Source organism: Dendrobates tinctorius, unplaced genomic scaffold, assembly GCF_039654945.1.
Source record: "Dendrobates tinctorius isolate UK_male_01 unplaced genomic scaffold, ASM3965494v1 ptg000396l, whole genome shotgun sequence".
Lineage (NCBI taxonomy): Eukaryota > Metazoa > Chordata > Amphibia > Anura > Dendrobatidae > Dendrobates > Dendrobates tinctorius.
The window spans coordinates 4,173,754-4,196,654 of NW_027362062.1; the positions used below are offsets into that span (position 1 = coordinate 4,173,754).

At 45.7% G+C, this 22,901-nt stretch overlaps 1 protein-coding gene across 8 annotated transcripts in view; it reads left to right on the plus strand.

Annotated features, from left to right (window-relative positions):
- Positions 1–22,901, plus strand: part of RC3H1 (ring finger and CCCH-type domains 1) — a 79,844-nt gene that overhangs the window by 3,961 nt on the left and 52,982 nt on the right. The window contains exon 1 of one of the 8 annotated variants that reach the window (XM_073563591.1): positions 11,254–11,382. The exons of the other annotated variants lie outside the window; for them this stretch is intronic. The gene's annotated coding sequence lies outside the window, so the exon portion shown is untranslated. Of the gene's footprint in view, positions 1–11,253; positions 11,383–22,901 lie in introns of those variants that run through there. 8 annotated transcript variants of the gene reach the window in all.

Sequence of the window (22,901 nt, forward strand, 5' to 3'; positions counted from 1 at the left end):
TGCGGAAAAATCTGCATTTCTAACTATATTCTATGAGCAGGAGGATGCTCCTGTAAAAAACACACAAAAAATCGTGCAAAAAAAAAAAAAGCATAAACCGTGCGTTTTTCTTGGGAAGGATTCCGTTTTTTTCTGCATACGTGGGTACATAGCCCAAGAGTATGTGCACACGTTGCAGATTTGGCTGCGGATTTTATTAGGCTGAATCCGCAGGTAAAATTACCTGCATTTTACCTGCGGATTTGGCCTGCGTTTTTACACCTGCGGATTCCAATAATGGAAGAGGTGTAAAAACGCTGCGGATTCCGCACAAAGAATTGACATGCTGCGGAAAATAAGCCGCAGGAAATCTGCACGGAATTTTCCGCATCATGTGCACAGTGGATTTGGTTTTCCATAGGTTTACATGGTACTGTACACTGCATGGAAACCTGCTGCGGATCCGCAGGGCCAAATCCGCAACATGTGCACATACCCTAAAACACTAGATAAAATGCCGAAAAAGCGTTCAGGAAACGACTAAAGAAACTCTAGAAAAGAAACTTTCAGGGGGAAAAAAATTGAGATGACAGAATTCTTTCTATTGTTCCTGTGATACTGGTGCACTGTAGTAACGGTTGGGGGATGGGGGTGCAGCTACACAGATCGCCGCTCTGGGTCTGTTTGCACTTTGGTTTCATAGGTAACAGAATTGCACAGCCGGCCATGTTGCTGAATGTTGACTCTTTGCTTTGGTTGGCGGATGTTTACCTGCCCCCACCCCGTGATCAGTAGGGTTGAGCAAAAAGATTTTCAGGACCATGAGTAGTGTGTGGCCACCATGCCAGAGCCCTGTGAACCTCCTCCTACCTGCCACCATCCCTGGCCCGTCTTTTGATTAGTGGACCCGATGCGGCGCCATCATTGGGGAGTGATGCCCACGTGACGTCGGATCAGGCTTACTAGTCACTCTCTGCAAAGGCCCAGGGTGCCTGTGTTTTTTAAGAAAACCCCATTCCCCTCCCTCCTAGAAATACTTTATTTGCTAAACCTCACTAAACGTTATCAACCTGCACAAGAGACAAACGTAAAAAGCGAAGCAAAAACCTGCTTTTCGTGAGCAGCTTAAATTTTGCATAAAAATAAAAGCTGCAAAAACGCAACGTGAACATAACCTAAACATCCTGGAAATAACCCATGAACATTAGCCTCAGTGCTTAGACCCTGACCCTATGTTTTGCATTGAAGCATCTAATTGGCGCGTGCAAAGGTCATTGTCACACAGACGCTGCTACATTATATGGTATAGAAGCATAAAATAAATAAATAAAATGGTGTCGAAGTGCGTGAGCTAGTATAGCAGATTGGAGGAAGTGGGTGCACAACTGCAGTGAGGAGGAGCGGTGGGGTGCTGTATTAACATCTATGGGATGGGATCCACAACAACATCCAGGCATCGGCCTCCTTGACAGTGAATGATGTGGCAGAGCGCACAGAACTATAAATTTGGTGCAATTTATTAGGCATATTGGAGAATTTTCAAATTTTTTTGTACCCCTCTCACGGCTTCCAGTATGACAATGTTTGGGCAGTGTGTGTGTATATATATATATATATATATATCGCCCTCCCACCTCCCTTTTCACAATTCAAGATAAAGAATTGACTAAAAATAAACAAACCGTATATACCCGTGTATAAGCCGACCCGTGTATAAGCCGACCCCCCTAATTTTGCCACAAAAAACTGGGAAAACTTATTGACTCACTTATAAGCCTAGGGAGGGAAATACAGCAGCTACTGGTAAATTTCAAAAATAAAAATAGATACCAATAAGGCTGTGTTCACACACAGCGTTTTTTTAGCGGTTTTTACCGCGGTTTTCACTATAAAACCGCTAAAAATAAGCTGCACAGTCATTTCTATGCATTTTGCACTTTTTGTGCACATTGATGCGTTTTTTACCGCGAAAAAAACGCATCGCAGTAAAAAACGCAGCATGCTCATTAATTTTGCGGATTTTTCCGCGGTTTTGGCTTCTCCCATGCGTTTAGAAACCGCTGTGGTAAAAAATGCATCAAAACCGCGCAAAAACCACCGCGGAAAAATAGGTGCGGTTTCTGGGAAGGGATTCAGGTTTTTGTGCAGAAATTTTCTGCAACGTGTGCACTTAGGCTGAAAGTAAAATTAATTGAGACATCAGTAGGTTAAATGTTTTTGAATATCCATATTGAATCAGGAGCCCCATATAATGCTCCATACAGTTCATGATGCTCCATACAAAATACACCTCATATTATGCTGCACAAAGTTAATAATGGCTCCATAAAATGCTCCATAGAATAATATGCCCCATATGCTGCTGCTGCAAATAAAAAAAAAAAAAAAATGACATACTAACCTCTCGTCGCTGGTGGCCAGGTGCTGGTATCCTAATCAGGCGGGGACACTGGCTCGCTATGGGGGCCAGGTGCTGGTGTCACGGCTGGCTCAGGACCCCGGCACCTGCGATATTCACCTATCCCCGGTCCATTGCTGTGTGCCGCTTCCGGTTCACTCTCAGTGACTGTTCAGGCAGAGGGCGCACACTGACTACGTCATCGCACCCTCTGACCTGAATATCACAGCCAGAGGACGCGGAGGACAGAGCGTCCGCAATGGTGGACCCCTCCCCCCCTCCTGGCGCAGTCTCTGCAGCCCCTGTGTTCACCGGCAGCTGTTCCTTCCTTCAGCGGTCACGTGGTACCGCTCATTAAAGTAATGAATATGTGCATATTCATGACTTTAATGAGCGGTACCACGTGACCGCTGAAGGAGGGTGCCTTAGACCATGGGAGAAGCGGGGGGGCTGCAGAGACCGCACCAGGGGGGGTCAGTATGATCTGACACCGCTGCTCCCCCTCCCCGCCGACCCCCGGTATATGACTCGCGTATAAGCCGAGAAAAGGGGGGGGGGGGAGACACACACACGGACTTTCAGCCCCCCAAAAATGGGCTGAAAATCTCGGCTTATATGTGAGTATATATGATAATTGGGTTTTGTTTTGTCCCAAAATGTCCAATCTATCAAAGAATTACATTTACCTGGTTTATTAATGGGGTTTTCTGGGACTATTACATTGATGGCCTATTCTTGGGGTTCGTGCATACAACCGTATTATCATTTTGAATGCGATCCTACAAATCATCAGATTGCACTCAGGCTGTGCACACATCTGATTTCTTTTTTTTCCCCTTGGATCAAGTCTGTCCAAGGAAAAAAAAAAAATGGCACCATGACCGATTTGCATCCTAAAATCAGATCGCATTTGACCAAGTCATTGAGTCTGTTGAAAACATCGGGCTGCACTCGGATGACATCGATATCAGATTGGTGGGTGTGTGATATCCTCACCGATCAGCTGTTCACGATGCCAGCGTTGGTCAGAACCGCTCAGTTGCTCTGCTGCAGCGCCATCAGCTATATAGTGGTTGCAGCCAGTACTGCACCTCCACCACCATTCGAGTGAACGAGTTTGATGTGCAGTACCCGACCGCAGCCACTAGACTGTTGGCGGAGCTGTGCTGTGCAGCAGCGCAACTGAGCCCTTTCGTCCGGCGCCGATAACAGCTGATCGGCGGAGGTGTTGCGCCCCCACCAATCTGATATTCATGCTGTATCCCATGAAAGACCAAAAAATGTGAAAGTCCCAGAGAAACCAAAAGAAAAATATTGAATCTTCGGAACGGCTTTTTATCCATAAAGCCGACATATAGCTAAATTGACCGAAAAAGATAAAACGTATGGGGCTTATATTCAGGATTTGCATAAAAGTGGCGCTGAGATCTGCACGTGCTCCCTGCCACAGTGATTGGCTCTCCCAGATTACGCCGGTGCCTTAGGTGGGATTCCCGTCTATCGGCCACATTCTTGGTGTGCAGTAAATGTCTGATCTGGGAACACCCCCTATAATCGTCAGAAAATAACCGAGCGGATCACCCGGGTTAGAAGAGAAAACGGCGAGTGTGAAATTTACCAAAAACGTAGATTTTTTTTTTTTTTTTCCTTATCTTGATACAGTAACGGAGCGCGGGTTGTCGTGGAAACGCCGCTTCATCTGTGGATTTTACACTGGCGTGCTGCGTGACTTGGGGGGAAATTCAGCTTCATGTCGTCCTCTGCCTGTTTTGTTGGTGATGATTTCCGTTCTGTGCTGAGTCATGACAGGTTGCTGTGATGATGGTAGTGACGTGCCTGCGACCTAACGGCCATTATGCCAGAAAACTTTGGAAAGGAAAGCAGCCTCTTCTTTTGGTGGGGATCGGGGGGATGAGGGTGTATCCCAGCTTGTGGTCGAGAGCGAGAAGTCATTTCTGGAGCCATCGGGTAAAGTTTTGGTGCATCCACAAATGCCAGGTTGGAGGGAAATAATAAAAAAATATATACCGTATTCATTCAGCATCACTTTACAATTCAGCAGGTGTAAGAAAAAAATACAATTATATAATATAGAAGGGACCAGGATCTGCTAAAATAATGTAGAAGAGGGGGAAAAAAGGTTAGATCAGTGGACATGAAACACTTGGCTAAAAAAAAGAGTTTTTAGGGCAAAATTAAAGCTATGTTGGAAATATATCTGTCTGGGGTAGAGCATTCCAGAGAACTGGTGCAGCACAAGAAAAGGCTCGGGAGTGGGAGGACGTTGTTGTAAAGTGGGCTGATCACTCTCACTCCTGATATCAGTCGGCAGCCTCTGTGTGGTCTGCCATCTCTTCACCCAACAGCTAATTATGCAAATTTTCTCTTCAGAGAGGAAGAGGACTAGAACTCTAGCGCCACCTATTAGAAGTAGCAATCCTAATGTCAACCCTTTAACGAGCCTTGTTACATGACTTAGGATAAAGCCAAGCAAGAATCTCAATTTGCAGACACTGTGTTTCGGGGTTTTGCTCCTCGTCAGTGCAAAGTGTGAGATCTGGTTTGGCTGTATGAAAGGTGTCTGACCGATATCCAAGAAGTATAATTTCTTCTTGCGGAGAATGACACGCTAAGCATGTCGAGATGAGGAGACTTAAAGCCGCAATGCTCCTTTGGGAAATATGCTAGTTATGCAAATTGTCTCTTCAGAGAGGAAGAGGACTAGAACTCTAGTGCCACCTATTGGAGGTAGCATTCCTAAAAGTCAATGTCGACCCTTTAACGAGCCTTGTTACATGACTTAGGATAAAAGCCCAGCAAGACGTAGGGGGGCATAAGGGTAGGGCAGTTTGAATTTTAATACCTGACCCCTTTTGTTATTTAGGGAATGAGTCGCTACCAGACGGCAGCAGCTTTCTCCTCTCTTCCTTTTTAAAAACACCAAGTTTTCATATGTATGGGGGATGGGGTAACTGTATAAGGGGGGGAGGCAGACGGAGGCCACAGCAATGATGGTGGAGAGCTATGTAGGTGAGAGCGATTGGGTTATAATGCGGCCTTGCCAGCCTGTTTGCAAATGATTTTTGTTAGGTAGGTTAGGATTTTGTTAGTTAAAACCTGAATAAAACATTTTTAATTTAATAAATGAATAGTACACATAAAGAAACATTGTAATATATCTTATCATAGAAATCTGTTTGTTTGTTTGCCAGGACTGATCATTAATTTTCAAAATTGTCATTTCATAGGTAAAATCTGTATTCAGTGAAGACAGATTTTCCCATATTTGAGCTAGGAGATGGCAATTGGTGCACATAAGAGTCTATGCCGAAGGCAGGAGCTCAGCCTCTAGTGCCCTCTCATCTATATAGAATCTTCCCAGATGACAGTTGGTACTGATACATTTCTAAGTAGAGAGGGGAGGAGCTAGATGCAGAGCTCCTCCTTTCTACATAGAATCTTATGAGCACCAACTGTCATCTATCTCCGTAATGGAAAAATCTTAACTTGAATGAATGATCAGTCTAGGAGGAGAAAGACGCAGATTTCTCTGATAAGATACATTACAAAAGTTTTTAATGTCATGTATAGTATTGAGGGGGGAGGGAAGCCTCTGCACTCTAAAGGCCCCGTTACACATAACGATGTCCCAGTGATCCCACCAACGATCCGACATGGATGGGATCGCTGGGACATCGTTAGGCTGATCGCTGGTGAGCTGTCACATAGACAACCCCTCCAGCGATCAGGACCAGCGAGCAAGCTGGTTTCCAATGTAAACAGCGGGTATCTAAGAGCCACGCGGCTCTTGGATACCCGATGTTTACCTTGGAAACCAGCGTTGCTGATCGCTGGTCTCTCGCTGCCACACGCAGCGATGCGCGCTGGCCAGCGGGAGACCAATGATCAAAAAATGGCCCAGGACGATCGAGCGCGATCAGCGATACCCGGCGGGGGGGGCCGGTCACTGATCCCCGTCACACACAGCGATCTCGCTGTGGTGTCACAAAATCAGCGAGATCGCTGTGTGTGACAGGGCCTTTAGTGCATACAAATGACAATTCATGATCGCCCAGTGGGTTAGCGCTCCTAGATAATGAATTTCCTTGGCCTAAATAGGAATTGCATGTCTTCAGGTGCATAGAGGGTCACTCCCAGGTCTCGAGCTGATGCCGATGACACTTTCACTGGCTTATCCAGAAATCTCTGCGCATGTCATTCCCTGCCATACTTGGCCATATGGAAAAAGGTTGTCAAGATGAGACCCAGCAAACCCCTTCAAGACTCCTCACTCTGGTTTTCCAGCACTTGTTTCAATATTTTTTCTACTTTTATTTTTTTTTTATCCATTCCGTACCCTATGTAAAAATAGCCAATGATTTTCAGTATTCTATGTCCAATTTTTTATTTTGTTTTTCGGACTTTTTTTTTTCTCCCCTTGAGGCTATGTGCCCACGTTGCAGTTTTGAAGCAGAATATTCCTGAGCAGAAACCCACACACTTTGCCGGAAAAACGCATGCGGTTTTTGATGCGGTTTTGTAAGCGATTTTGTTATGCGTTTTTGCAATACAAGTGTATGTATGCGGAATTGCACGCGATTCCGCAAAATTAATGAACGTGCTGCGTTTTTTTTACCGCGAAGCGATTCCGCACCGGCAAGAAACGCACCATTAGCACAACATGTGCGAAATCAATTAGGATTGCATGAAATGCTTTTTTTTAAGCGTTTCCGCGGCGAAATTGCGCATTTAAAATCGCCACGGAAACGCTAAAAAAAAAAAGCTATGTGTGCACACAGCCTAAACCTATTCTGCAACCTATAGGGGAAAAAAAAGTTTTACCTGGGTTTTTTTTTTCCCCCAATGTTTCTGCGATCCAGTAGTAGCCGCGCGATAATGCAATGTGTTCGGTGTACATTTGCTGCTTTTTTTTTTTTTTTTCTCCGCCTTTCTTGTCGCTGATGTTGTTATTTTAGGAAATAAATTAGTCACTTGAAGTCTAATTAGCGAATCTCCAGCGTACCATGGGAGAGGCAGGAGAATGAATGAGTAAAGGCAGGGTTTATATAGAGTACAGGAATAACCTGACCGGTCACCGATGGATCACGGCGGCCTCCCTGTGCGGCGGTTTATGGGCTGAGTGACGCTCGGATCACCTGTAGTCACCGGGGGGCGGCGTTCTCCCCAAATTTATATGGCATGGCTCACACTAAATGGCGCTAATGGTTATTCTGCCGCTGTAAAGCTCCGTCTTAAATAGGGTGATTTACACAAATTTTCATAGCCCAGTAGTGACTGCGACGAGTCACGCAAGGTCGTCACGTTATAGCCGCGCTCGTCATGTCGGCCGCTCCGCAGACATAAGCGTTCAGTCTAAACTATTCTTTTATGGCATTAAGGGCCCCGTCACACATAGCGACTCACCAGCGATCCCGACAACGATATCAACGTGTCAGGATCGCTGGTGAGCTGCCAAACAGACAGCTTCACCAGCGATCAGCACCAGCAACGCCGAGCGGGCGCGTCGCTGTGCACTGATACAGGGAGCTGGTAACTAAGGTACACATCAGGTTTCTAAGGGGCGTGCGTCTCTTAGAAACCCGATGTGTACCTTAGTTACCAGCTGATCGCTGGTCTCCCGCCTGTCACACGCAGCGATGCATGCTGGCCAGCGGGAGACCAGCGACCAAAAAAATGTCCAGGGCTTTCCTACAGCGATACCGGCAGGGGGGCGGTCGCTGATAGGTGTCACACACAGCGATCTCGCTGGTGAGATCCCTGTTATGTCACAAAACTTGATCGCTATGTGTGACGGGGCCCTAATAGGATTTGTCGAGGACTGGATACTTTCTGAATATTTTATGAATTCATTCATTCATTTATTTTACATGTTAGCAAACAAATGACCACAGCAGAAAGAAATAATAAAATTAAAAAATGTATAAAATTGCACCAATCTACATATAATCCACATATAATGAATAAATTAACTTGTGCAAATATTCATACAGCTCCAATCAACCAGCCTTCCTGATATGTCACAAAATTTGAATGGAGACCATTCAATTCTATGGTAAAACAAGCCACTATGTATGGACAATTCAATAAAACAATAGGACACAATATATCTAAAATTCTATATAATCTTTAATAAATCGGATTTAGGCAATTATAAACTTGTGCAAACAAGTGCCAAGGACATACAAAATATTGATCTAAAATCATAACATATATATATGAAACAATAATAATAATAAAAAAATAAAAAAGAGGCCTGTCAAAAGATTGTAGTAGATTAATGATCTATCACAGCATCACACACATATTGATATAACAAGTGTACATAACTGTAAACAGTGATATATTTAAACAAAAAATATATATATAACACAAAAGTGATTATACCCACAATTGGGTTATAAAACTAATATAATTCCACATCAATAATATGCCATTGTGGTAGACTCACATCCCAAAGTGATAACCCATAACATAACACTCAATAATGTGTGAGCCGATTAAAGATGTTACATACCCGTGATATAATGACAGCCTCTAAAGTAATGCCCGGCACTCCCCTACATAGTGGCTTGTTTTACCATTTATTTTACATGGTGGATTTTGGATGACGATTGCCCCTTTATGGCATCCTGTATGTTGGCTCTTTATGGCGGCCCATCGTTACGGCTGATGTCGCTTATCCCATAGGCCGTAGTGGCAGGCACAGAAGAAAGGTGGTGTAAGGTTGGCTAACTCGCCGCCGCCTACAGGGAAATGACTGGTCTGTCAGGGGCCATGGGGAGCAAACAGTGGGGCCAGTCTGGCACAAAATGAATGGGAAAGCTGGGTGGCTGGTACATTTTCTGCAAGTCTGTCACCCAGCTTTCCCAACTTCATCAGACTTCAATTCACCTTAGAAAGGTGGGCTATGATCCATGCTGGGCTCTGCATTTGGTTTTACCCAGCTTTCCCAAAGTCCTGAATGACAAATCTGCTCAGTTACATCCCGTCCTTTACTTCCCCTTCACCTGTATCTCAATATATAGGTAGCGCTATTCTCTTGTGTTGTCACCCAGCTTTTCCAGTAACAGATACATCTTGAATAGCAGTAGATTTTTATTCCCCCCCCCCCCCCCGGCACTGACTGCAATCCCCCCATCTCTACGATGGGAGTGAATTTCCATGAAGAATAGCATGGCCACTGATGGAGGATATCAAGGCCTATAGTATTCGTGCCATAGAGCTTGTAGTGATAGGGTACTCGCTCTGTCGTACAGGGGAGACTGTCAATAACAGAATAGCCCCGCCCACTGGACTCCTAAGCATAAAAAGCAGGCATTTAAGTGAATCCGTTTTGAGGGCCCAGAGATAATGATGAATCGCTGAAAAAACACTTCTCTGAAGCGCACTGCCCAGCTTCTTTGTTGGGATTATTAGGAAACAAACTTTATTTTATTTTTTTTAACTCTATTTCATGTAATTGGGGCTAAAAAAAAAAATCAATTTTGCAATTCGGTTTAATAAAAAAAAAAAATTTGCACCGTTTGGGCTTTTACGGGCTCATTTATTATTTTCTCTGCACATTCACCTCTGAGTTGGTCTGCGGCCATAAATTAGCTGATAGTAATGAAATCTAAAAAAAAAAATAAAAAATAATGAGTTAGAAACTTTCCTATTGGATCATAAGAATGTGCTCGCTGATGGGTTCTTAGAGAGCTCGTTCTGCAGCCTTCAATGGGCGGTGCAGCACAGAGGCTACAGAAGGCAAACGGTGCAAAATGTTTCATGGAACCCAATTAATAAATTTTTTTTTTTAGCCCAAACTACATACAAAAACAAATTATAATCACCTCCCCCCGTATATATACATTATTGCTGTGGACGTCTGATCTTCTTGATCCTATGAATAAGGGTATGTGCAGATTCTGCTGCGGATCCGCAGCAGTTTTTGCTGCGGTGTACAGTACCATAATATCCTATGGATATTAAAAACCGCTGTGCAGACGGTGCGGATTTTTCTGCGCGGTTTTCCTGCGGTTTCAAAACCGCAGAAGGAATTGACATGTCAATTCTTTCTGCGGATTCCGCTGCGGTTTGCCATCTCCTCCATTGTGAAGATGAAAAACCGCAGGGCAAAACCGCATGTAAAACTGCAGCGTGTGCACATACCCTTAAGGACTGCAGCGCTGACTCATCAGTCTCCTTTACTTTTTCGGGGGGTTTTGCGCCTGGGAACAGACCCTTTTTAAGTGAACGGGTCCGGCTGCCGTTTACCTGCACAGACAAGTGTCCGCGAGCTCCCCAGCACAGGGAAAAAATAATGCAAATCAGCCCCTTTAATGCTCCGGATTGGTGGCGGTACCAGAGATCACCCCCCCTCTTTTACAGGATGGCATTACCCTTTCATCCGTGGTCCTGGAGGCTTGGACGGCGCCTTTGCACGGCTTATGTCCCGCTCGCGTCCGGTTGCACGAGTCTCCTGCATTATGTATCTATCCATTGTGGTTTTCACAATGATGGCAGGACAAAAAAAAATAATAATAAGACCTAAATATGCAACAAGCGATGTCAAGGGGGCGGGAAAAAAAAACGGGAAGAGAAACTACGCCGCTGTGTATTGCCATAATTAATAGGAATGACATTTCCTGAATACACCGGTCCCCGTCCTACCGGTGCCCCCACGCCAACACCTCTCTTCTCCCAGTCCTGCCAGCCTGTGTGCCCATTTCTAGGTTTCACCTGAAAACTTTAATTTCCCTCTCCCACCCCCTCCTCTTTTTTTCAATGTAAATGAACCAGTATTTCTGCTCACCACTTCCTCTTTTCTTCTTGAAAAGAAGCGCTGCCCCTTTAAGGAGGGCGTTGCAATTAACTTGCAGGAATGAGGAAGCCAGGCTGAGCAGGCAGCAACTTTATTACACACTGAGGTGCTCTCAGCCCAAGAAAAGGGCCGGTCCGGACCCCTCCGGGGACTTGTGGCAGCTTGATGGAGGGCCGGATGGCTGGTGAGTGACGCTGCGCCCGGTGGCATTGGCTCCCGTGCACACTGTGGGCAGCTTGTTGCTATTGTGCAGCGCTGGGTGTGGGATATTGTGTAACCTCTGACAGGAAGAGCCGGGTTTTTTTCTTTTTTTTTGTTGTTGTTGCTGCATTGTATAAGGATTGAGCCCATTGCTGTAGCGACAGCACTTTGCCCCCATTTATTTGGCTGCCATCGTTGTGTGGTGCGTCTGCCCAGGCTGCCAGCATCGGGTCCGGAGCACAAGCCGAGCTCTGTCTTGGTTGCAGCTCCTGTGTTGTGTGCATGACAGCTTTCTACTCCTACATGCTTTATATGAATCGCTGCATTGTGAGCTCATATTGTGCTCCGTAAAGACTTCTCAGAATCGCTCTGCTGTATGGGGTCCTTGTCCCCAGTTCACACAGAGTTTGGAAATCGCCTGCATTTTTATATTAGATTTTAACAAGCGCCTGCAAGTATTGCATAGAAAGCGAGCGCTGGAAAATATTACATAAAAAGCGAGGGTGCGCAGTTGCCACCCGGAGAGCGAGGGTGCGCAGTTGCCACCCGGAGAGCGAGGGTGCGCAGTTGCCACCCGGAGAGCGAGGGTGCGCAGTTGCCACCCGGAGTGCGAGCGAGCGGCCGCAAATGCGACATAAAGACTGAGTGCTGGCAAATATTACACGAGAGCGAGTTGCCACCCGGAGAGCGAGCGGCCGCAGTTGCTACATGTGGGCGCAGAGAATTGTAATGTTTTCTTCCTGGCAGCTCTTCTGACTTTGGGAGATATTTATTCTGGATGGCCTTCCTTTTCTAATAGTCCTGATTGTTTTGTGTGATTTTCTGGGACCACCACCGCTGAAAACATTGACATGTTGACGAAATTGCTGCGTAAGGAGCGAGCGGGTGCCGTAGCTGCGCAAGGCCTGTTTCACACATCCGTTTTTACCCATCAGTCAAAATCCGCCGTTTTGCAAAAAAAGGATCCGTCATTTTTCTTGGCGGATCCGTTTTTTCCCCATTGACTTGTATTAACAGCGGATCTTGACGGATGGTCATCTGTTCGATCCGTTTTTTTATGGATCCGCCAGGATTTTGCCGTCCGCTGAGCGGACAGGACGGACAATGAAACTTCTTTTTCCCCGGCCGGATCCGCATTTTCTATTGCGCATGCGCGGGAGAAATTCTCTCCCTCTCCCACCGTTCCTTTAAAACTCTTCCTTCGCCGGATCCGTTAAAACAACTGTCCGGTGCCAAACGTTGTGGTCAGTACAGGAACGGATCCGTTGTCCGCCATTTTAGCGGATTTTAACTGACAAAAAAAAACTGATATGTGAAACAGGCCTAAGGAGCGAGAGGGCGTGGTTGCTACATGGAGGGTGCCTATAATTGTTTGCTTTTTCCTGGAGGCTCTGACATCTGACTTTGGGAGATATTTATCCTGGAGGGGCCTCCTTTTCTAATATGCAAAACACAAGCCGCGGAGACACCATCACATGTTTCTCGACGCAAGCAATGACCAGCCAGGTCTTTCCCCGGGAAGGAACAACCACGGGAAGGGCAGTCTCCAATGAAGGAAACCACCTATGCCAAAACATGGTATCCATCCACAGACAGCTGTTTCGGGGTATTGCCCCTCATCAGTGTGGAGTAGGAAACTAGCCAGTAGGAGCAATGCCTAGTAGAAGACTGTGAAAAATGAGGATGGGGGCATTGCTCTAGAATCACTGCGTTGGGAAACATGTGGTGGTGTCTCCACTGTGTTGGATGTTGATCTCCATGAGTTCATTCATCCTCATTTTTCACAGTCTTCTACTAGGCATTGCTCCTACTGGCCAGATTCCTACTCCACACTGATGAGGGGCAATACCCCAAAACAGCTGTCTGTGGATGGATACCATGTTTTGGCATAGGTGGTTTCCTTCATTGGAGACTGCCCTTCCCGTGGTTGTTCCTTCCCGGGGAAAGACCTGGCTAGTCATTGCTTGCGTTGAGAAACATGTGATGGTGTCTCCGCGGCTTGTGTTTTACATATTTTACATATTTCCCATAAGGGATGGGGGCATTGCCCTAGAATCACTGCGTTGAGAAATATGTGATGGTGTCTCCGCGGCTTGTGTTTTGCATGTTTTTGCATATTTCCCATAAGGGATGGGGGCATTGCTCTAGAGTCACTGCGTTGGGAAACGTGATGGTGTCTCCACAGTGTTGGATGTTGATCTCCATGAGTTCATTCATCCTCATTTTTCACAGTCCTTTTCTAATAGACCTTATTGTTTTTTCTGGGACCGCCGCTGAAAACATTGACATTTCATATTTGCAATTAGTTTCCCAATGAGTTACTAACTCCCCCGATTATTTGGGTCACTTGCCTTATGTACGCGTCTCGTGGCTCTTATTGGGCCGCTCATTGTTGTGTGTAAATGGGCCGGAACGGAAAATCTTTAAAATACAATGAGTACGGAAAGTATTCAGACCCCTTTAAATTTTTCACTCTGTTTCATTGCACTCGTTTGGTAAATTGAAACATGCTCATTTTTTTTTCTCATTAATGTACACTCTGCACCCCATCTTGACTGAAAAAAAAACAAATGTAGAAATTTTTGCAAATTTATTAAAAAGAAAAACTGAAATCTCACATGGTCATAAGTATTCAGACCCTTTGCTCAGTATTGAGTAGAAGCACCTTTTGAGCTAGTACAGCCGTGAGTCTTCTTGGGAATGATGCCACAAGGTTTTTTTACCCCTGGATTTGGGGATCCTCTGCCATTCTTCCTTGCAGATCCTCTCCAGTTCCGTCAGGTTGGATGGTGAACGTTGGTGGACAGCCGTTTTCAGGTCCCTCCAGAGATGCTCAGATGGGTTTAGGTCAGGGCTCTGGCTTGGCCAGTCAAGAATGGTCCCAGAGTTGTTCTGACGCCACTCCTTTGTTAGGCTGGTTTCACATTCGCGCTTTTTAAGCGCACGCACGGCCGGGGGTAGCTCCGCCCCCGAGCCGGCTCTCTGCCCGGCGTGCCCGCCCCTTGCTTGTAGCGCCGCCTCCTAGCGGACAGCGGCGCCTGCGATCGGCGCACCCTATCTTTAGCATAGGGTGCGCAGATCGTGCGCTAGTTGCGCTTTGACCTGCGCTGCGCACTTTTGACGGTGCGCCGTGCGCGCCAAAATCGAACTTTTCGGATTTTGGCGCGCACGGCGCACCGTCAAAAGTGCGCAGCGCAGGTCAAAGCGCAACTAGCGCACGGCCTGCGCACGATCTGCGCACCCTATGCTAAAGATAGGGTGCGCCGATCGCAGGCGCCGCTGTCCGCTAGGAGGCGGCGCTACAAGGAAGGGGCGGGCACGCCGGGCAGAGAGCCGGCTCGGGGGCGGAGCTACCCCCGGCCGTGCGTGCGCTTAAAAAGCGCGAATGTGAAACCAGCCTTATTTTAGCTGTGTGCTTATGATCATTGTCTGGTTGGAAGGTGAACCAAGTCTGAGATCCAGAGCACTCTGGAAGAGGTTTTCAACCAGGATATCTATGTGCTTGGCCGCATTCATGTTTCCTTCAATTGCAACCAGTCATCCTGTCCCTGCAGCTGAAAAACACCCCCATAGCATGATGCTGCCACCACCATGTTTCACTGTTGGGATTGTATTGGGCAGGTGATGAGCAGTGCCTGGTTTTCTCCACACATACCGCTTAGAATTATCACCAAAAAGTTCTGTGTTTGTCTTGTCAGACCAGAGAATCTTATTTCTCATAGTCTGGGACTATGCGGGCTTTCATATGTCTGGCACTGAGGAGAAGCTTCCGTCGGGCTACTCAGCCATAAAGGCCTGACTGGTGGAGGGCTGCAGTGATAGTTGACTTTGTGGAACTTTCTCCCATCTCCCTACTGCATCTGGAGCTCAGCCACAGTGATCTTGGGGTTCTTTATCTCTCACCAAGGCTCTTCTCACACGATTACTCAGTTTGGCTGGACATCCAGGTCTAGGAAGACTTCTGGTGGTCACAAACTTCTTCCATTTAAGGATTATGGAGGCCACTGTGCTCTTAGGAGCCTTGAGTCCTGCAGAAATTCTTTTGTATCCTTGGCCAGATGTGTGCCTTGCCACAATTCTGTCTCTGAGCTCCTTGGCCAGTTCCTTTGACCTCATGATTCTCATTTTGTCTGACATGCACTGTGAGGTCTTATATAGACAGGTGTGCGCCTTTACAGATCAAGTAATTACACACAGCTGGACTCCAATGAAGGAGTAGAACCATCTCAAGGAGGATCACAAGGAAATGGACAGCATGTGACTTAAATATAAGTGTCTGAGCAAAGGGTCTGAATACTTATGACCATGTGATATTTCAGTTTTTTTTAATAAATTTGCAAAAATTTCTACACTACTTTTTTTTTCAGTCAATTGGTGTGCAGTGTACATTAATGAGAAAAAAATGAACTTTTTTGAATTTACCAAATGGCTGCAATGAAACAAAGAGTGAAAAATATAAAGGGGTCTGAATGCTTTCCGTACCCACTGTTTATAACAATTAAAACAGGGAAGTTATTTGATGATTTCAAATTATTAAAGGTTATTTCCATAGATGCCTCCATTCAGAAAGGGTTAATCAGCTTGTACGGACCGTGGTGTCCAGACCGGCCACGCTTCTCAGCCTTGTATATGCCCCCTACCCATACATGGCGGTCCGTGCCCAGACCCTAGAAGATGATTTTCTCCACCCGTTGTGAAGCCACAGAGATGCCCAGTATAAGAGTATAATTGCGGGGGTTGAGGGCAGAATGTGTGCTTTAATAAGGCTACTGCTCAACAAAGTTTTATCAGAAAGCACAAACTCTTGTTCACACACGGTTTCTGCCAGCGGAAAAGACGCAGCATTTTACACTACCAGCAAAATGAATGAGATTTTTGCAACCTCATGGCACACACTGCTTTTTTGTTTCCTTGTAGATTTGAGCCAGCAAAGCGGTTTTGTCAATTCATGCAGCGTTTTTTTTTTTTTTTCTTTTTAATATAGAGTTTTTCACTTATTCAAATAAATGTGGGGGGGGGGAAACAAAAGTAGAAATGCATTTAAAACGTCCTAATTTCATGCATCGTTTTCCCTACCAACACTCTGCTTTTTGCTGCAGAAAAATCTGCTGAAAAATTCTCACTGCGTGCATATCCCCGAAGACTGTTCACACATTAATTTTTTTTTTTTGCTGCAGCTAAAACTTTCTCTGTTGGCAGTAAAAAAAAAAAAAAATGCTTACCAAAAAATATACTGCTTACAAAAATCAGGTTTTGCTGTTTTTTTTTGGTGCAGAGTACATGTGTCATATGTGTACAGTACATGTTTAATTTCAGTCCTGATTGCTTTTTTGCTGCGGTTTTACACTTTTTCATTGCTTTCTATGTTGGAAAAGACCTTGCAATAATGATGAAAGAAGTGACACACTGCAGTTTAAAATGTTTTTTTTTAAAAAGGCAGCAATTTTCCAATTCAGTCTAAAAAAACCCAAACAAACAATGGGATATTAGTAGTAATAATATCGGGGTAATGCTCGCCTTACCAACTCCTTTCCTCTCCCATTCTGGTTCTTGCTGAACCCCATGCTTGTCTCCTACTCCATCTGGGTAGGCATGTGACCGCTGCAGCCAATCAATAGCCACAGCATATGCAAATTCCCATTGGTCTCTGTACGTCCTGCTCCAGTGGACAGGAGCCAGTAATTGGCCATCGCGGCAGCATGTATAGAGACCGGTGGGAGACCCTGGGAATGGGAGGGATAGGGACGGTTCTCGTCTTATTACATTATCAGAACTTATTACATCACGCACGTTTGCACTAACTGCATGAGCCCCGAGCTTGTGATTCCTGCACCCTGCACTCCCAAGTGAATGGCGGTGACTTCCCCGGCTTCCAGAATCGCAGGCCATTCCCAAGAAGTGCCGCAGCTGCCTGCTGGCCACAGAAGGGGGGGGGGGGGCAGTCATTTATATGATCAGCACTGATTACGTGGGGAGCTCTGCTCTCCTCCTGGGTCGCTATAGATGACAGTTCATGGGTGTGGGCTGCGAATTCCACACTGGATTTGTACAAGTTGATGCATCATGTCCTCCGCATGTGACTCTCCGCCACTTGCCCACCTCAGGCTATTTCTCACATATCTTCCTTGTGTAGTCGTCCAAAAGTTTTAATAAAATAAACTATCTCCTGAAAATGTGATAAGCTCAGGCGCTGCACAATTAATTTAAAAGGGGTTGTCCACTACTTTTTATAACATGGTGGTCTTATTCATAACTTTCCTAACCCCCATCTACTGGTTCCCTTGTTCCCGGCCAGGTCTCTCTGCTTCCTTACTGGTGGTTAATGAGAGGTTACCTCTGTAGCCACCGATTAGCTGCAGCGGTCACATGCCATCTGAGCTGGAACTTACACAGCACTTGACCCAGTGGTGCAAAACTTCATTGATTGTCTACAGTGGTCACTTGACCACCAGAAGAGTAAGCAAGGAGTCCTTCAGAAGGCAATGACGGCAGTACTGAGGAACTGTGAGGGTCCGGTAGGGTTTTTGTTGTCTTAAAGACCACCATGGACAACCCCTTTAATCCTTGCTGCTCTAGCACTTGTGATACAGTGGTCTCCAGTAGTCTTTTATTTTTCTGGAATGACTATGTGCCACGCCAGCATATGAATGCTACTGCCATCCACTGTTTTCCGTGGTCACGTGCTGTACCGGCGCACGTCACGTGAATGACACATAATGTTTCTATAACTTACAGTAGAGAGGAGTTTATTGTATATTAGGACGCCGCCCCGGATAGACACGTTGCCCCCAGTTATATCCCCAAAATATGTTTGTTTGTTTTTTCATCCAGAACCAAATTGACTTCCTATTTCACCATGCTCCTTTTCGAGGGATTTTCAGGATTAAAAAAACATGGCCGCTTTTAGCCAGAAATAGATCTTTGCCTTTCCACGGATTGTGTCTGGGACCTTCGTCCACTGTCCAACACTGATGATTTTTGATCATAAGTCACACACAACTTTGCTTCCATAAACTTCAGTGTTGTTTGTATGAGACAGATTTTCCATGCAGCCAAATCTGTGATCTGTAGCCAAAAAAAAACAAATAGTCTTGGATTTTTTTTTTTTTTTTTAGACAGACATGTTGTGGTTGCGGGTCACAATGCAAAACCATGGACAGTCCGTAGAGGCAATAACGCAGTAACCTTCTTGTCGCACAATACTTGTCACCTGTCAATGACTTGGGTTTTGCAACAATTTTAGAATCGAAACTCCATTGACACTCGTCAGTTGTGAAGTGACATCGCAATTTTTTCATATCTTGCATGTTTTTGGATCTCAGCCTGAGCTGCAGTTCCAGATGCAACCTATTCACTGGTGTGGCACTTTTTTTTTTTAAAGTGTCCAGTTTTTCCTCATATTTTATTCCCGCGTTGTTCCCCTGAGCATTACGTTTTTTGTAATTTTTAAATCCACCATACGGTTCTAGAGATACGGGCCTTTTTATCCGGTGTTAATTTTTATGGTCTTTGCCAAGGGCGGCATGGCTCGCAGTGTAATTCTAAAAAAAAAAACAAAAAAAAAAACACGCCCCCGAGGATCCTGTGAGCCACGCCCCTTTAGTAAAGATTAGTAAAGATTTTAAGTTTATGCTTAGAACATACAACACTGCCCTTCACCTCTCCAAACAAGCCTATTTCAACACCCTCATCACCTCACTGTCCAATAACCCGAAACGTCTCTTTGACACTTTTCATTCTCTACTCAATCGTAGAGTACAGGCCCCAACCACGGAGCTCCGAGCTGACTATCTGGCCAATTACTTCAAAGAAAAAATTGACCAGATTCGACAGGAAATTATCTCCCAATCACCGCATACCATGCACTGTCCTCCCTCCCCCACTGCATCTAGCTCAGTCTCTGATTTTGAACCAGTCACAGAAGAAGTAAGCAGGCTCCTTGCATCTTCTCGCCCAACCACTTGCACCAGTGACCCATTTCCGTCACATCTCCTCCAGTCCCTTTCCCCTGCTGTGTCCCCTCACCTAACTAAAATATTTAACCTCTCTCTCTCTCTTCTGGTATCTTTCCCTCCTCATTTAAGCATGCCATCATACATCCACTACTTAAAAAACCATCCCTCGACCAAAACTGTGCCGCTAACTATAGACCTGTCTCTAATCTTCCCTTCATCTCTAAACTCCTGGAACGCCTGGTCCACTCCCGTCTTATCCGCTATCTCTCAGAAAACTCTGTTCTCGACCCTCTCCAATCCGGTTTCCGCTCTTTACACTCCACTGAAACTGCCCTCACTAAAGTCTCTAATGATCTGCTAACAGCTAAATCAAATGGTCATTACTCCATGCTAATTCTCTTGGATCTCTCTGCAGCATTCGACACTGTGGATCATCAGCTCCTCCTCACTATGCTCCGTTCCATTGGCCTCAAGGACACCGTTCTCTCATGGTTCTCCTCCTATCTCTCCGACCGCTCCTTTACTGTATCTTTTGCCGGTTCCTCCTCCTCTTACCTTCCCCTTACTGTTGAGGTCCCTCAAGGATCAGTCCTAGGCCCCCTCCTCTTCTCCTTGTACACTGCCCCTATTGGTCAAGCAATCAGTAGATTTGGTTTCCAGTACCATCTCTATGCTGATGACACCCAATTATACGCTTCTTCTGACATCACGCCAGCCTTTCTAGAAAGCACCGGCGATTGTCTAAACGCTGTGTCTAATATCATGTCCTCACTATATCTGAAACTGAACCTGTCAAAGACTGAACTCCTGGTGTTTCCTCCCTCTACTAATGTACCTATACCCGACATTGCTATTTCTGTGTGTGGTTCCACTATTACTCCCCAGCAACAGGCCCGCTGTCTTGGGGTCATACTTGATTCCGAGCTTTCCTTTGCCCCCCACATTCGATCACTGGCTCGCTCTTGTCATCTGCACCTCAAAAACATTTCTAGAATTCGACCTTTTCTTACATTTGACTCTGCAAAAACTCTTACTGTTTCTCTTATTCATTCTCGTCTCGACTATTGTAACTCTCTTCTAATCGGTCTCCCTCTTACCAAACTCTCCCCCCTCCAATCTGTCTTGAATGCTGCAGCCAGGATCATATTCCTCACCAATCGTTACACCGATGCCTCTACCTTGTGCCAGTCATTACACTGGCTACCCATCCACTCCAGAATTCAGTATAAACTTATTACCCTCACCCACAAAGCCCTCCATGGCTCAGCACCACCCTACATCTCCTCCCTTGTTTCAGTCTACCATCCTACCCGCGCCCTCCGTTCTGCTGATGACCTGAGGTTAGCATCCTCAGTAGTCAGAACCTCCCACTCCCGTCTCCAAGACTTTACACGTGCCGCGCCAATTCTTTGGAATGCACTTCCCAGGTCAATACGATTAGTCCCTAATCCCTACAATTTTAAGCGTGCCCTGAAAACGCATTTATTCAGACTGGCCTACCGCCTCAACACATTAACCTAACCTATCCCTGTGTGGCAGAGCCAAAAGTTTTACCATAACCAGGTTCCCCGCATCATGTTCCCACATGCTTTATGCATCCATTATCCCTCTGTGTCTGTACTGTTACACACTTAACATTATGGCTGGTCCAAACAATCAGGGCAACTGTTACCACCCACCTTTCGTGTCTACCTCTTTCCTCAGACTGTAAGCTTGCGAGCAGGGCCCTCACTCCTCTTGGTATTTGTTATAATCTATGTGATTATTGTTATGCTGTAATGTCTATTGTCTGTACAAATCTCCTCTGAAATGTAAAGTGCTGCGGAATATGTCGGCGCTATAGAAATAAAATGTATTATTATGTTATTATAAACATAAAGTGTCCCATTTCTCAGATTTAGAGAAAAAAAAGAATACTCAGGGGAGCGGTGGGAATAAAATCAGAGAAAAAACTGCCCACTCTTGACCTGGTGACAGGTCCTCTGGAAAGATGGCAATCGTGGCCACAGGAATTACATAGGATTCTGATTTGGTAAACTCCGTCTAGCATTCTTGTTAGCGGGCCGAACTTCTGGCCGGTTAATAGCTGGTGATATCTGGTTGGGTCGTGTGTTTAGTTCCTTCCTTCCGACTTCTATATTTGTCTCTCCCTCGTGTGCCCGGTGTCACAGGCACGCTATTCTTAACCGTTTGTAAGGCGACCTTTATCGCCCACGGGGGTCACAAGATAGAAGTGCCTTTTCTGTCTGGAGACCTATAAGCTTCCTTCTATGAGTCACTCTGATAACGTGACCCCTTTTCATTTTTGTTTGTAAAATTTTTTTTTTTTTTTTTTTCTGTCACATCTTCCTCCTTTTGATGATTCATATCACCTCCCGGTGTGAACCGCCAAGGATTGAGGGGTTAATGAGGCAGGGTGAGGCGTGCCGCCTCCTTTTAAAGTAGCATGAAACCAGAGCAATTGGACCTGTGCACTAAATGTGTGTAACTCCTGAGTCACCCGGCTGAGTGAGCTTGGCCGGTAGCCGCTCGCATGTCTCTGTGGTTATGGAGAAGGGGTTTCCTTTCATCTGTGGAGGAGACGTCATCTTGTAAGTTTTATTTGGCGTTATATGAATATGACTGGATTACCGTGACATAATGACTTGTGAGTCCTCATCCGTAATAGGACTCCACGCACTCGGGCTTCTGGATGACCTATAGTGGGTTAATACTTCTATCTGCCAAAATGGGGTTCATCTAAGCCTCTTTATAGGTTTCCTATAATCAGTATAATCACGAAGACGAGGATTTGCTGTGTGAACAGGAGCCAAAATGTCAATGTGCTCCATTTACTGTCGGGACAGACGGAGAAACCCAGCACTGCTATGTCTGTCGGTCCCGTAGACCAATTGGTGGTCCCGCCACTGCTCCATTGGCACAGGGGATTCGGGGACCTCCATTCTTGTGAATGGTTAATGAGTTTTGATGATGGGGGGGAAAAATCCTTTAATTTTCTACGTCGCAACCTATGGTGATACTGGAGAACGTTTCCTACCTTTTGTTGGCAGAACTATTTTGCATTGCCCTTAAGAGTCCATGCTAGCTGGATCGGCATTTTTGCTAGCTGTAACTGAAAATAAACTGAACAACCCCTTATTAATGGGCCCAGGATGCTCGATAAAAAAATAAAAATCCATTATTCCCTCCCAGAGCAACACTTGTGTCCCCCACCGATCTCCTGGCATAAAAGATGCTGCATGATTGGCTGTAGTCTTCCGTCCGGGTGGACATAATTGTGAATGCTGCAGCCAATCACTGGTGGCAAATCTATCACTTTTTCGTCAGACCAGTGGGGGGCACAGGGCTGAGAGCTGAGGAAGGGTGCCTGGCTTTATGGTGGTCTTTCAGATTATATCAGTGTCATGCATGTTGTCATAGCTGAAATTCCCCCTCCAAAACAGTAGAGGGCCATAATCCTCCCCCCCCCCCACCATACTGTGCACTACTACCATCAGAAACCTCCTGGGGAGGCGATCCCTGTCCATGTTAGAGGTGGGGTTGTTGG